At 45.4% G+C, this 12,756-nt stretch overlaps 1 pseudogene; it reads left to right on the top strand.

Annotated features, from left to right (window-relative positions):
* The first annotated feature begins 3,580 nt into the window (after nt 1-3,580).
* Nucleotides 3,581-12,756, top strand: part of LOC135569066 (Krueppel-like factor 3) — a 46,913-nt pseudogene continuing 37,737 nt past the window's right edge.

Consider the following 12,756-nt stretch of genomic DNA (forward strand, 5'->3'; position numbering starts at 1 on the left):
GGTCTGTAGTGACGCCTCTAGCACTGAGATGGAGTGCCTTAGACCGCTGTGATACAAGCCTGGAATCGAACCAGGGTCTGTAGTGACGTCTCTAGTACTGAGATGGAGTGCCTTAGACATTAAACATTACCTGAACCCACTGGATTCTCTAATTACATTAAACACTACCTGAACCCACTGGATTCTCTAATTACATTAAACACTACCTGAACCCACTGGATTCTCCAATTACATTAAACACTGCCTGAACCCACTGGATTCTCTAATTACATTAAACACTACCTGAACCCACTGGATTCTCTAATTACATTAAACACTACCTGAACCCACTGGATTCTCTAATTACATTAAACACTTCCTGAACCCACTGGATTCTCCAATTACATTAAACACTACCAGAACCCACTTGATTCTCTAATTACATTAAACACTGCCTGAACCCACTGGATTCTCCAATTACATTAAACACTACCTGAACCCACTGGATTCTCCAATTTCATTGAATGAACTACAGGACAAAATACAAACCCTCCAACCCAAAAAGGCCTGTGGTGTTGATGGTATCCTTCATGAAATGATGAAATATACCGACCACAAATTCCAATAGGCTATACTTAAACTCTTTACCATCATCCTAAGCTCTGGCATCTTCCCCAATATTTGGAACCAAGCCCTGATCCACCCCAATCCACAAAAGTGGAGACAAATTTGACCCCAACAATTACAGTGGAATCTGCGTCAACAGTAACCTCTGGAAAAATCCTCTACAGTGTCATTAACAGCAGTACGTTTCCTCGGCGAAAACAAATGTCCTGAGCAGATGTCAAATTGGCTTCTTATCAAAATAGCATACGACAGACCACGTATTCACCCTGCACACCTAATGTCAAATTGGCTTCCTATCATATGACATTATAAAATCCATGTACACAAACAAGTGAGCAATTATGGCAAAAAAAACAAAAAAAAATCTTTCCACAGGGCCGTTGGAGTGAGACAGGGATGCATCTTGAGCCCCACCCTCTTCAACATACTTATGTATTGTCAGGTATACTCCCCTCTCCGGGCGCTCGAGGTCACCAAGCTGCTCATTGTCACGCACACCTGCGTTTCATCAAACTCAGCTGGCCTCACCTGCCTGATTAACCTTCCCTGTATCTGTCACTCCCTTTTGGTTCTTTCCTCAGGCGTTATTGTTTGTGTTTCATGTTTTGTTCCTCGTGTTATTAATTATTAAGTCACTCCCTGTACTTGCTTCTCGACTCCCAGCGTACACCCTATATATATATATATCAACGAATTGGCGAGGGTACTACAACAGTCTGCAGCACCCGGCCTCAACCCCTACTAGAATCTGAAGTCAAATGTTTACTGTTTGCTGATGATCAGGTGCTTCTGTCCCCAACCAAGGAGGGCCTACAGCAACACCTACAGTGGAAGTCGGGAAGTTTACATACACCTTAGCCAAATACATTTTAAACTCTGTTTTTTTCAATAAAAAAAATTCCCTGTTTTAGGTCAGTTAAGATCACCACTTTATTTTAAGAAAGTGAATTGTCAGAATAATGAAATGTCATCTCATTCCCAGTGGGTCAGAAGTTTTACACTCAATTAGTATTTGGTAGCATTGCCTTTATTAAATTGTTTAACTTGGGTCAAATGTTTCAGGTAGCCTTCCACAAGCTTCCCACAATAAGTTGGGTGAATTTTGGCCCATTCCTCCTGACAGAGCTGGTGTAACTGAGTCAGGTTTGTAGGCCTCCTTGCTCGCACACACTTTTTTTCAGTTCTGCCCACATATTTTCTATAGGATTGAGGTCAGGGCTTTGGCCACTCCAATACCTTGACTTTGTTGTCCTTAAGCTATTTTGCCACAACTTTGGAAGTATGTTTGGGGTCATTGTCCATTTGGAAGTCCCATTTGTTACCAAGCTTTAACTTCCTGACTGAATTATTAAAATCCAGAAAAGAGCCGTTAAATTCTACAACCACCTAAAAGGAAGCGATTCCCAAACCTTCCATAACAAAGCCATCACCTACAGAGAGATGAACCTGGAGAAGAGTCCCCTAAGCAAGCTGGTCCTGGGACTCTGTTCACAAACACATACACACCCTACAGAGCCCCAGGACAGCAGCACAATTAGACCCAACCAAATCATGAGAAAACAAAAAAGATAATTACTTGACACATTGGAAAGAATTAACAAAAAAAACAGAGCAAACCAGAATGCTATTTGTCCCTAAACAGAGAGTACACAGTGGCAGAATACCTGACCACTGTGACTGACCCAAACTTAAGGAAAGCTTTGACTATGTACAGACTCAGTGAGCATAGCCTTGCTATTGAGAAAGGCCACCGTAGGCAGACATGGCTCTCAAGAGAAGACAGACTATGTGCAACACTGCCCACAAAACGAGGTGGAAACTGAGCTGCACTTCCTAACCTCCTGCCCAATGTATGACCATATTAGAGACACATGTTTCCCTCAGATTACACAGACCCACAAAGAATTCAAAAAAATTATCACATTTTTTTTCAACCACAGCAACAAGATGTGTGACCTGTTGCCAAGTGAAGAACAAACACCATTGTAAATAAAAACCCATATTTATGCTTACTTATTTTCCCTTTTGGACTTCAACTATTTGCACATAACTATAATATAACATTTGAAACGCTATATCTATGTCCTTTGAAATTATGTAATGTTTATTGTTTTTTAAATGGATTTAACCAGGCAAGTCAGTTAAGAACAAATTCTTATTTTCAATGGGGTTGGCCCTAGGATCAGTAGGTTAACTGCCTGTTCAGGGGCAGAACAACAGATTTGTACCTTGTCAGCTCGGGATTTGAACTTGCAACCTTCCGGTTACTAGTCCAACGCTCTAACCACTAGGCTACCCTGCCGCCCCGTGACTATTGGTACTTTTTCCACCACAGGCAATGTAAACACATGTTTTCCATGCCAATAACACCATTATGAATTGAGAGAAATAATATGACATTTGAAATGTCTTAATTATTTTTTTGTAACTTTTGTAAGTGTAATGTTTACTTTACATTGTTACATTTCACTTTTGTTTAATCTATTTTACTTGCTTTTGGCAATGTAAATATACGTTTTTCCATGCCAATAAAGCCCTTGTGTTGAGAGAGAGAGAGAAAGAAAGAGAGAGAGAGAGGGGTGTGTCAGTTACTATCTGCATTTCTTTCTTCTGACAGGGTGTGGTAGCCTGGCTTGGTATTTGTATCGTGTAGTACAATTTCGGCCACAAAATATGTGTGTTCTGCTATTATTATCCATTGTAATTGTATACACACATCAAAAGAACTGTAGGCCAAATATATATATATATATATATTATATATATATATTCATATTCTAGGCTATAATCTAATTCATGTTAGACAATTGTTCTTCGTGATTCACTTGACCGCCCCTCTCCCTCTCTGTTTTAGTTCCTTGTGTGTCACGTCACACGTCCTGCTCTCGAGCTGACGCCCGCGTCACGCCCAAAAGTTTCCTCTTCTCTTCTCTGTTAATATAAAAGGCGCACACCACCCCGCCCGAGCCGAGCCGACCGGACCCGACCCCACCCCTCGTCTCCCCTGCGAAAACCACTCCAGTCCCGCCCTACGCCACGGTCATGTGACACGCTCAACAACGCACTCGCTGTCTCCGGAGAAATAGAGGAGAAGAAGAAGAATTTCGTAACCGGGGGAAGTTTTGTTTCCGTGCCAGTCCCGACTATCTGTCATTTGGAGTTTTTGTTGTTTTCCAAACGGCGATCGGTTAACCAATACGTGTGACACGGTTTTGTTATTTTCGACTGCGACACTTTTTTTTTAACAGAACGAAATTTAAAACGGATTTATTTTTTTTTATTTTTTTATTTTTTTACCTTCCGCACGGAGACAGTTACTAAGAGATTTAAACAACGGGAATAATTCACCAACAAACACACAATATTCTCCATTGTAAAGTAAGTTTTTCTTCTTCTTCAAATTCTGTTTTTTTGACTGAAATCTAAACACTGAAATCATTTAGGCTACAATGTTATTTATGTTAACATAGGTGATTTGCTTCTACTTTATGTTAGATAGCTGGTTAATAAATTGGTGATTAGCTTCTACTTTGTGTTAGATAGCGGGTTAATAAATTGGTGATGGGCTTCTACTTCGTGTTAGATAGCTGGTTAATAAATTGGTGATTGGTATAATCTTGTTATAGTCTTGTCATACGAACTGTGTTACTTGTGTGATGATTGACATGATTGAAGCGCGTCGTCAACACAACGTGTAAATCAGGCATAGTCTAATTAATGTAACGTAGTCTATGTTATGTCCGTGATCGAGTGGGCCATTTGGACACACACACACACACACACACACACACACACACACACACACACACACAAACAGTAGGTGTCCTTTAACATTACTGCCTGTGCGTTCCTGCGTTCTAGAGTGTGTGTGTGTGTGTGTGTGTGTGTGTGTGTGTGTGTGTGTGGTGGAAAACGTATTCAATTGTCATACTTGAGTAAAAGTAAAGATACCTTAGAAAATGACTTAACTAAAAGTCACCCAGTAAAATGCTACTTGAGTAAAAGTAAAGATACCTTAGAAAATGACTTAACTAAAAGTCACCCAGTAAAATGCTACTTGAGTAAAAGTATTTGGGTTTTTAAATATACTTAAGAATCAAAAGTAAAAGTATGAATAATAAAATGAAATAAATCCTTATATATTAAGCAAACCAGATGACACAATTGTATTGTTGTTTTAAAAAAGAAAGGAAAGTTTACTGATAGCCAGGGGCCACACTCCAACACTCAGACATAATTTACAAACAAAGCATTTCTGTTTAGTGAGTCTGCCAGATCAGAGGCTGTAGGGACGACCAGGGATGTTCTCTGTTTAGTGAGTCCTCCAGATCAGAGGCAGTAGAGATGACCAGGGATGTTCTCTGTTTAGCGAGTCCTCCAGATCAGAGGCAGTAGGGATGACCAGGGATGTTCTCTGTTTAGTGAGTCCTCCAGATCAGAGGCTAGTAGGGATGACCAGGGATGTTCTCTGTTTAGTGAGTCCTCCAGATCAGAGGCAGTAGGGATGACCAGGTATGTTCTCTGTTTAGTGAGTCCTCCAGATCAGAGGCAGTAGAGATGACCAGGGATGTTCTCTGTTTAGTGAGTCCTCCAGATCAGAGGCAGTAGGGATGACCAGGGATGTTCTCTGTTTAGTGAGTCCTCCAGATCAGAGGCTAGTAGGGATGACCAGGGATGTTCTCTGTTTAGTGAGTCCTCCAGATCAGAGGCAGTAGGGATGACCAGGGATGTTCTCTGTTTAGTGAGTCCTCCAGATCAGAGGCAGTAGGGACGACCAGGGATGTTCTCTGTTTAGTGAGTCCTCCAGATCAGAGGCAGTAGGGATGACCAGGGATGTTCTCTGTTTAGTGAGTCCTCCAGATCAGAGGCAGTAGGGATGACCAGGGATGTTCTCTGTTTAGTGAGTCCTCCAGATCAGAGGCAGTAGGGATGGACCAGGGATGTTCTCTGTTTAGTGAGTCCTCCAGATCAGAGGCAGTAGGGATGGACCAGGGATGTTCTCTGTTTAGTGAGTCCTCCAGATCAGAGGCAGTAGGGATGACCAGGGATGTTCTCTGTTTAGTGAGTCCTCCAGATCAGAGGCAGTAGGGATGACCAGGGATGTTCTCTGTTTAGTGAGTCCTCCAGATCAGAGGCAGTAGGGATGACCAGGGATGTTCTCTGTTTAGTGAGTCCTCCAGATCAGAGGCAGTAGGGATGACCAGGGATGTTCTCTGTTTAGTGAGTCCTCCAGATCAGAGGCTAGTAGGGATGACCAGGGATGTTCTCTGTTTAGTGAGTCCTCCAGATCAGAGGCAGTAGGGATGACCAGGGATGTTCTCTGTTTAGTGAGTCCTCCAGATCAGAGGCTGTAGGGACGACCAGGGATGTTCTCTGTTTAGTGAGTCCTCCAGATCAGAGGCAGTAGGGACGACCAGGGATGTTCTCTGTTTAGTGAGTCCTCCAGATCAGAGGCAGTAGGGATGACCAGGGATGTTCTCTGTTTAGTGAGTCCACCAGATCAGAGGCAGTAGGGATGACCAGGATGTTCTCTGTTTAGTGAGTCCTCCAGATCAGAGGCAGTAGGGATGACCAGGGATGTTCTCTGTTTAGTGAGTCCTCCAGATCAGAGGCAGTAGGGATGACCAGGGATGTTCTCTGTTTAGTGAGTCCTCCAGGTCAGAGGCAGTAGAGATGGACCAGGGATGTTCTCTGTTTAGTGAGTCCTCCAGATCAGAGGCAGTAGGGGTGACCAGGGATGTTCTCTGTTTAGTGAGTCCTCCAGATCAGAGGCAGTAGGGATGACCAGGGATGTTCTCTGTTTAGTGAGTCCTCCAGATCAGAGGCAGTAGGGATGACCAGGGATGTTCTCTGTTTAGTGAGTCCTCCAGATCAGAGGCAGTAGGGACGACCAGGGATGTTCTCTGTTTAGTGAGTCCTCCAGATCAGAGGCAGTAGGGATGACCAGGGATGTTCTCTGTTTAGTGAGTCCTCCAGATCAGAGGCTGTAGGGACGACCAGGGATGTTCTCTGTTTAGTGAGTCCTCCAGATCAGAGGCAGTAGGGACGACCAGGGATGTTCTCTGTTTAGTGAGTCCTCCAGATCAGAGGCAGTAGGGATGACCAGGGATGTTCTCTGTTTAGTGAGTCCACCAGATCAGAGGCAGTAGGGATGACCAGGGATGTTCTCTGTTTAGTGAGTCCTCCAGATCAGAGGCAGTAGGGATGACCAGGGATGTTCTCTGTTTAGTGAGTCCTCCAGATCAGAGGCAGTAGGGATGACCAGGGATGTTCTCTGTTTAGTGAGTCCTCCAGATCAGAGGCAGTAGGGATGACCAGGGATGTTCTCTGTTTAGTGAGTCCTCCAGGTCAGAGGCAGTAGAGATGGACCAGGGATGTTCTCTGTTTAGTGAGTCCTCCAGATCAGAAGCAGTAGGGATGACCAGGGATGTTCTCTGTTTAGTGAGTCCTCCAGATCAGAGGCAGTAGGGATGACCAGGGATGTTCTCTGTTTAGTGAGTCCTCCAGATCAGAGGCTGTAGGGACGACCAGGGACGTTCTCTGTTTAGTGAGTCCTCCAGATCAGAGGCTGTAGGGACGACCAGGGACGTTCTCTGTTTAGTGAGTCCTCCAGATCAGAGGCAGTAGGGATGACCAGGGATGTTCTCTGTTTAGTGAGTCCTCCAGATCAGAGGCAGTAGGGATGACCAGGGATGTTCTCTGTTTAGTGAGTCCTCCAGATCAGAGGCAGTAGGGATGACCAGGGATGTTCTCTGTTTAGTGAGTCCTCCAGATCAGAGGCTGTAGGGATGACCAGGGACGTTCTCTGTTTAGTGAGTCCTCCAGATCAGAGGCAGTAGGGATGACCAGGGATGTTCTCTGTTTAGTGAGTCCTCCAGATCAGAGGCTGTAGGGATGACCAGGGACGTTCTCTGTTTAGTGAGTCCTCCAGATCAGAGGCAGTAGGGATGACCAGGGATGTTCTCTGTTTAGTGAGTCCTCCAGATCAGAGGCTGTAGGGATGACCAGGGATGTTCTCTGTTTAGTGAGTCCTCCAGATCAGAGGCAGTAGGGATGACCAGGGATGTTCTCTGTTTAGTGAGTCCTCCAGATCAGAGGCAGTAGGGATGACCAGGGATGTTCTCTGTTTAGTGAGTCCTCCAGATCAGAGGCAGTAGGGATGGACCAGGGATGTTCTCTGTTTAGTGAGTCCTCCAGATCAGAGGCAGTAGGGATGGACCAGGGATGTTCTCTGTTTAGTGAGTCCTCCAGATCAGAGGCAGTAGGGATGACCAGGGATGTTCTCTGTTTAGTGAGTCCTCCAGATCAGAGGCAGTAGGGATGACCAGGGATGTTCTCTGTTTAGTGAGTCCTCCAGATCAGAGGCAGTAGGGATGACCAGGGATGTTCTCTGTTTAGTGAGTCCTCCAGATCAGAGGCAGTAGGGATGACCAGAGATGTTCTCTGTTTAGTGAGTCCTCCAGATCAGAGGCAGTAGGGAGGACCAGGGATGTTCTCTGTTTAGTGAGTCCTCCAGATCAGAGGCAGTAGGGATGACCAGGGATGTTCTCTGTTTAGTGAGTCCTCCAGATCAGAGGCAGTAGGGATGACCAGGGATGTTCTCTGTTTAGTGAGTCCTCCAGATCAGAGGCAGTAGGGACGACCAGGGATGTTCTCTGTTTAGTGAGTCCTCCAGATCAGAGGCAGTAGGGATGACCAGGGATGTTCTCTGTTTAGTGAGTCCTCCAGATCAGAGGCTGTAGGGACGACCAGGGATGTTCTCTGTTTAGTGAGTCCTCCAGATCAGAGGCAGTAGGGACGACCAGGGATGTTCTCTGTTTAGTGAGTCCTCCAGATCAGAGGCAGTAGGGATGACCAGGGATGTTCTCTGTTTAGTGAGTCCACCAGATCAGAGGCAGTAGGGATGACCAGGGATGTTCTCTGTTTAGTGAGTCCTCCAGATCAGAGGCAGTAGGGATGAGCAGGGATGTTCTCTGTTTAGTGAGTCCTCCAGGTCAGAGGCAGTAGAGATGGACCAGGGATGTTCTCTGTTTAGTGAGTCCTCCAGATCAGAGGCAGTAGGGGTGACCAGGGATGTTCTCTGTTTAGTGAGTCCTCCAGATCAGAGGCAGTAGGGATGACCAGGGATGTTCTCTGTTTAGTGAGTCCTCCAGATCAGAGGCAGTAGGGATGACCAGGGATGTTCTCTGTTTAGTGAGTCCTCCAGATCAGAGGCAGTAGGGACGACCAGGGATGTTCTCTGTTTAGTGAGTCCTCCAGATCAGAGGCAGTAGGGATGACCAGGGATGTTCTCTGTTTAGTGAGTCCTCCAGATCAGAGGCTGTAGGGACGACCAGGGATGTTCTCTGTTTAGTGAGTCCTCCAGATCAGAGGCAGTAGGGACGACCAGGGATGTTCTCTGTTTAGTGAGTCCTCCAGATCAGAGGCAGTAGGGATGACCAGGGATGTTCTCTGTTTAGTGAGTCCACCAGATCAGAGGCAGTAGGGATGACCAGGGATGTTCTCTGTTTAGTGAGTCCTCCAGATCAGAGGCAGTAGGGATGACCAGGGATGTTCTCTGTTTAGTGAGTCCTCCAGATCAGAGGCAGTAGGGATGACCAGGGATGTTCTCTGTTTAGTGAGTCCTCCAGATCAGAGGGTAGGGATGACCAGGGATGTTCTCTGTTTAGTGAGTCCTCCAGGTCAGAGGCAGTAGAGATGGACCAGGGATGTTCTCTGTTTAGTGAGTCCTCCAGATCAGAAGCAGTAGGGATGACCAGGGATGTTCTCTGTTTAGTGAGTCCTCCAGATCAGAGGCAGTAGGGATGACCAGGGATGTTCTCTGTTTAGTGAGTCCTCCAGATCAGAGGCTGTAGGGACGACCAGGGACGTTCTCTGTTTAGTGAGTCCTCCAGATCAGAGGCTGTAGGGACGACCAGGGACGTTCTCTGTTTAGTGAGTCCTCCAGATCAGAGGCAGTAGGGATGACCAGGGATGTTCTCTGTTTAGTGAGTCCTCCAGATCAGAGGCAGTAGGGATGACCAGGGATGTTCTCTGTTTAGTGAGTCCTCCAGATCAGAGGCAGTAGGGATGAGCAGGGATGTTCTCTGTTTAGTGAGTCCTCCAGATCAGAGGCTGTAGGGATGACCAGGGACGTTCTCTGTTTAGTGAGTCCTCCAGATCAGAGGCAGTAGGGATGACCAGGGATGTTCTCTGTTTAGTGAGTCCTCCAGATCAGAGGCAGTAGGGAGGACCAGGGATGTTCTCTGTTTAGTGAGTCCTCCAGATCAGAGGCAGTAGGGATGACCAGGGATGTTCTCTGTTTAGTGAGTCCTCCAGATCAGAGGCAGTAGGGGTGACCAGGGATGTTCTCTGTTTAGTGAGTCCTCCAGATCAGAGGCAGTAGGGATGACCAGGGATGTTCTCTGTTTAGTGAGTCCTCCAGATCAGAGGCAGTAGGGATGACCAGGGATGTTCTCTGTTTAGTGAGTCCTCCAGATCAGAGGCAGTAGTGATGACCAGGGATGTTCTCTGTTTAGTGAGTCCTCCAGATCAGAGGCAGTAGAGATGACCAGGGATGTTCTCTGTTTAGTGAGTCCTCCAGATCAGAGGCAGTAGAGATGACCAGGGATGTTCTCTTGATAAGTGTGTGAATCGGACCCTTTTCCTGTCAAAATGTATTGAGTACTTTTGGGTATCAGAGAAAATGTATTGAGTAAGAGGTACACCATACAGGTCTATGTTGATGGATCTACAGCTCTATGTTGGTGGCTCTACGGGTCTATGTTAATGGATCTACAGCTCTATGTTGATGGATCTACAGCTCTATGTTGATGGATCTACAGGTCTATGTTGATGGATCTACAGGTCTATGTTGATGGATTTACAGGTCTATGTTGATGGATCTACAGGTCTATGTTGATGGATCTACAGGTCTATGTTGATGGATCTACAGGTCTATGTTGATGGATCTACAGGTCTATGTTAATGGATCTACAGGTCTATGTTGGTGGATCTACAGCTCTATGTTCATGGATCTACAGGTCTATGTTAATGGATCTACAGCTCTATGTTAATGGATCTACAGCTCTATGTTGATGGATCTACAGGTCTATGTTGATGGATCTACAGATCTATGTTGGTGGATCTACAGATCTATGTTGGTGGATCTACAGATCTATGTTGATGGATCTACAGCTCTATGTTGATGGATCTACAGCTCTATGTTGGTGGCTCTACGGGTCTATGTTGGTGGATCTACAGCTCTATGTTGATGGATCTACAGGTCTATGTTGGTGGATCTACAGCTCTATGTTGATGGCTCTACGGGTCTATGTTGATGGATCTACAGCTCTATGTTGATGGATCTACAGGTCTATGTTGATGGATCTACAGCTCTATGTTGATAGGTCTATGTTGATGGATCTACAGGTCTATGCTGATGGATCTACAGCTCTATGTTGATGGATCTACAGGTCTATGTTGATGGATCTACAGCTCTATGTTGATAGGTCTATGTTGATGGATCTACAGCTCTATGCTGATGGATCTACAGGTCTATGTTGATGGATCTACAGGTCTATGTTGATGGATCTACAGGTCTATGTTGATGGATCTACATGTCTATGTTGATGGATCTACAGATCTATGTTGATGGATCTACAGGTCTATGTTAATGGATCTACAGGTCTATGTTAATGGATCTACAGCTCTATGTTGATGGATCTACAGGTCTATGTTGATGGATCTACAGCTCTATGTTAATGGATCTACAGCTCTATGTTGGTGGCTCTACGGGTCTATGTTGGTGGATCTACAGCTCTATGTTGATGGATCTACAGGTCTATGTTGGTGGATCTACAGCTCTATGTTGATGGCTCTACGGGTCTATGTTGATGGATCTACAGCTCTATGTTGATGGATCTACAGGTCTATGTTGATGGATCTACAGCTCTATGTTGGTGGCTCTACGGGTCTATGTTGGTGGATCTACAGCTCTATGTTGATGGATCTACAGGTCTATGTTGGTGGATCTACAGGTCTATGTTGATGGATCTACAGGTCTATGTTGGTGGATCTACAGCTCTATGTTGGTGGCTCTACGGGTCTATGTTAATGGATCTACAGGTCTATGTTGATGGATCTACAGGTCTATGTTGATGGATCTACAGGTCTATGTTGATGGATCTACAGGTCTATGTTGATGGATCTACAGCTCTATGTTGATGGATCTACAGATCTATGTTGGTGGCTCTACGGGTCTATGTTGGTGGATCTACAGCTCTATGTTGGTGGCTCTACGGGTCTATGTTGATGGATCTACAGGTCTATGTTGATGGATCTACAGGTCTATGTTGATGGATCTACAGCTCTATGTTGATGGATCTACAGATCTATGTTGATGGATCTACAGATCTATGTTGGTGGATCTACAGCTCTATGTTGATGGATCTACAGCTCTATGTTGATGGATCTACAGCTCTATGTTAATGGATCTACAGGTCTATGTTGGTGGATCTACAGCTCTATGTTGATGGATCTACAGCTCTATGTTGATGGATCTACAGATCTATGTTGATGGATCTACAGCTCTTTATTGTATAACTCTTTTGCCGCTAATTGGTCTTTCGACCAATCACAGCCTCTGTGTTGATTTGGACTATCCCGTAGCCTGATCTATAGTCTACTGGTATTGTACTCTATGGTTCTACCCTCTATCTCTGTTGAACAGCGGCAGGTAGTCTAGTGGTTAGAGTGTAGAGGTGGCAGGGTAGCCTAGTGGTTAGAGTGTAGAGGAGGCAGGGTAGCCTAGTGGTTAGAGTGTAGAGGTGGCAGGGTAGCCTAGTGGTTAGAGTGTAGAGGAGGTAGGTAGCCTAGTGGTTAGAGTGTAGAGGCGGCGGGTAGCCTAGTGGTTAGAGTGTGGAGGAGGTAGGTAGTCTAGTGGTTAGAGTGTAGAGGAGGCAGGTAGTCTAGTGGTTAGAGTGTAGGGGTGGCAGGTAGTCTAGTGGTTAGAGTGTAGGGGTGGCAGGTAGTCTAGTGGTTAGAGTGTAGGGGAGGCAGGTAGTCTAGTGGGTAGAGTGTAGAGGAGGTAGGTAGCCTAGTGGTTAGAGTGTAGAGGAGGTAGGTAGCCTAGTGGTTAGAGTGTAGGGGAGGCAGGTAGTCTAGTGGTTA

Source organism: Oncorhynchus nerka, unplaced genomic scaffold, assembly GCF_034236695.1.
Source record: "Oncorhynchus nerka isolate Pitt River unplaced genomic scaffold, Oner_Uvic_2.0 unplaced_scaffold_1221, whole genome shotgun sequence".
Classification (NCBI taxonomy): domain Eukaryota; kingdom Metazoa; phylum Chordata; class Actinopteri; order Salmoniformes; family Salmonidae; genus Oncorhynchus; species Oncorhynchus nerka.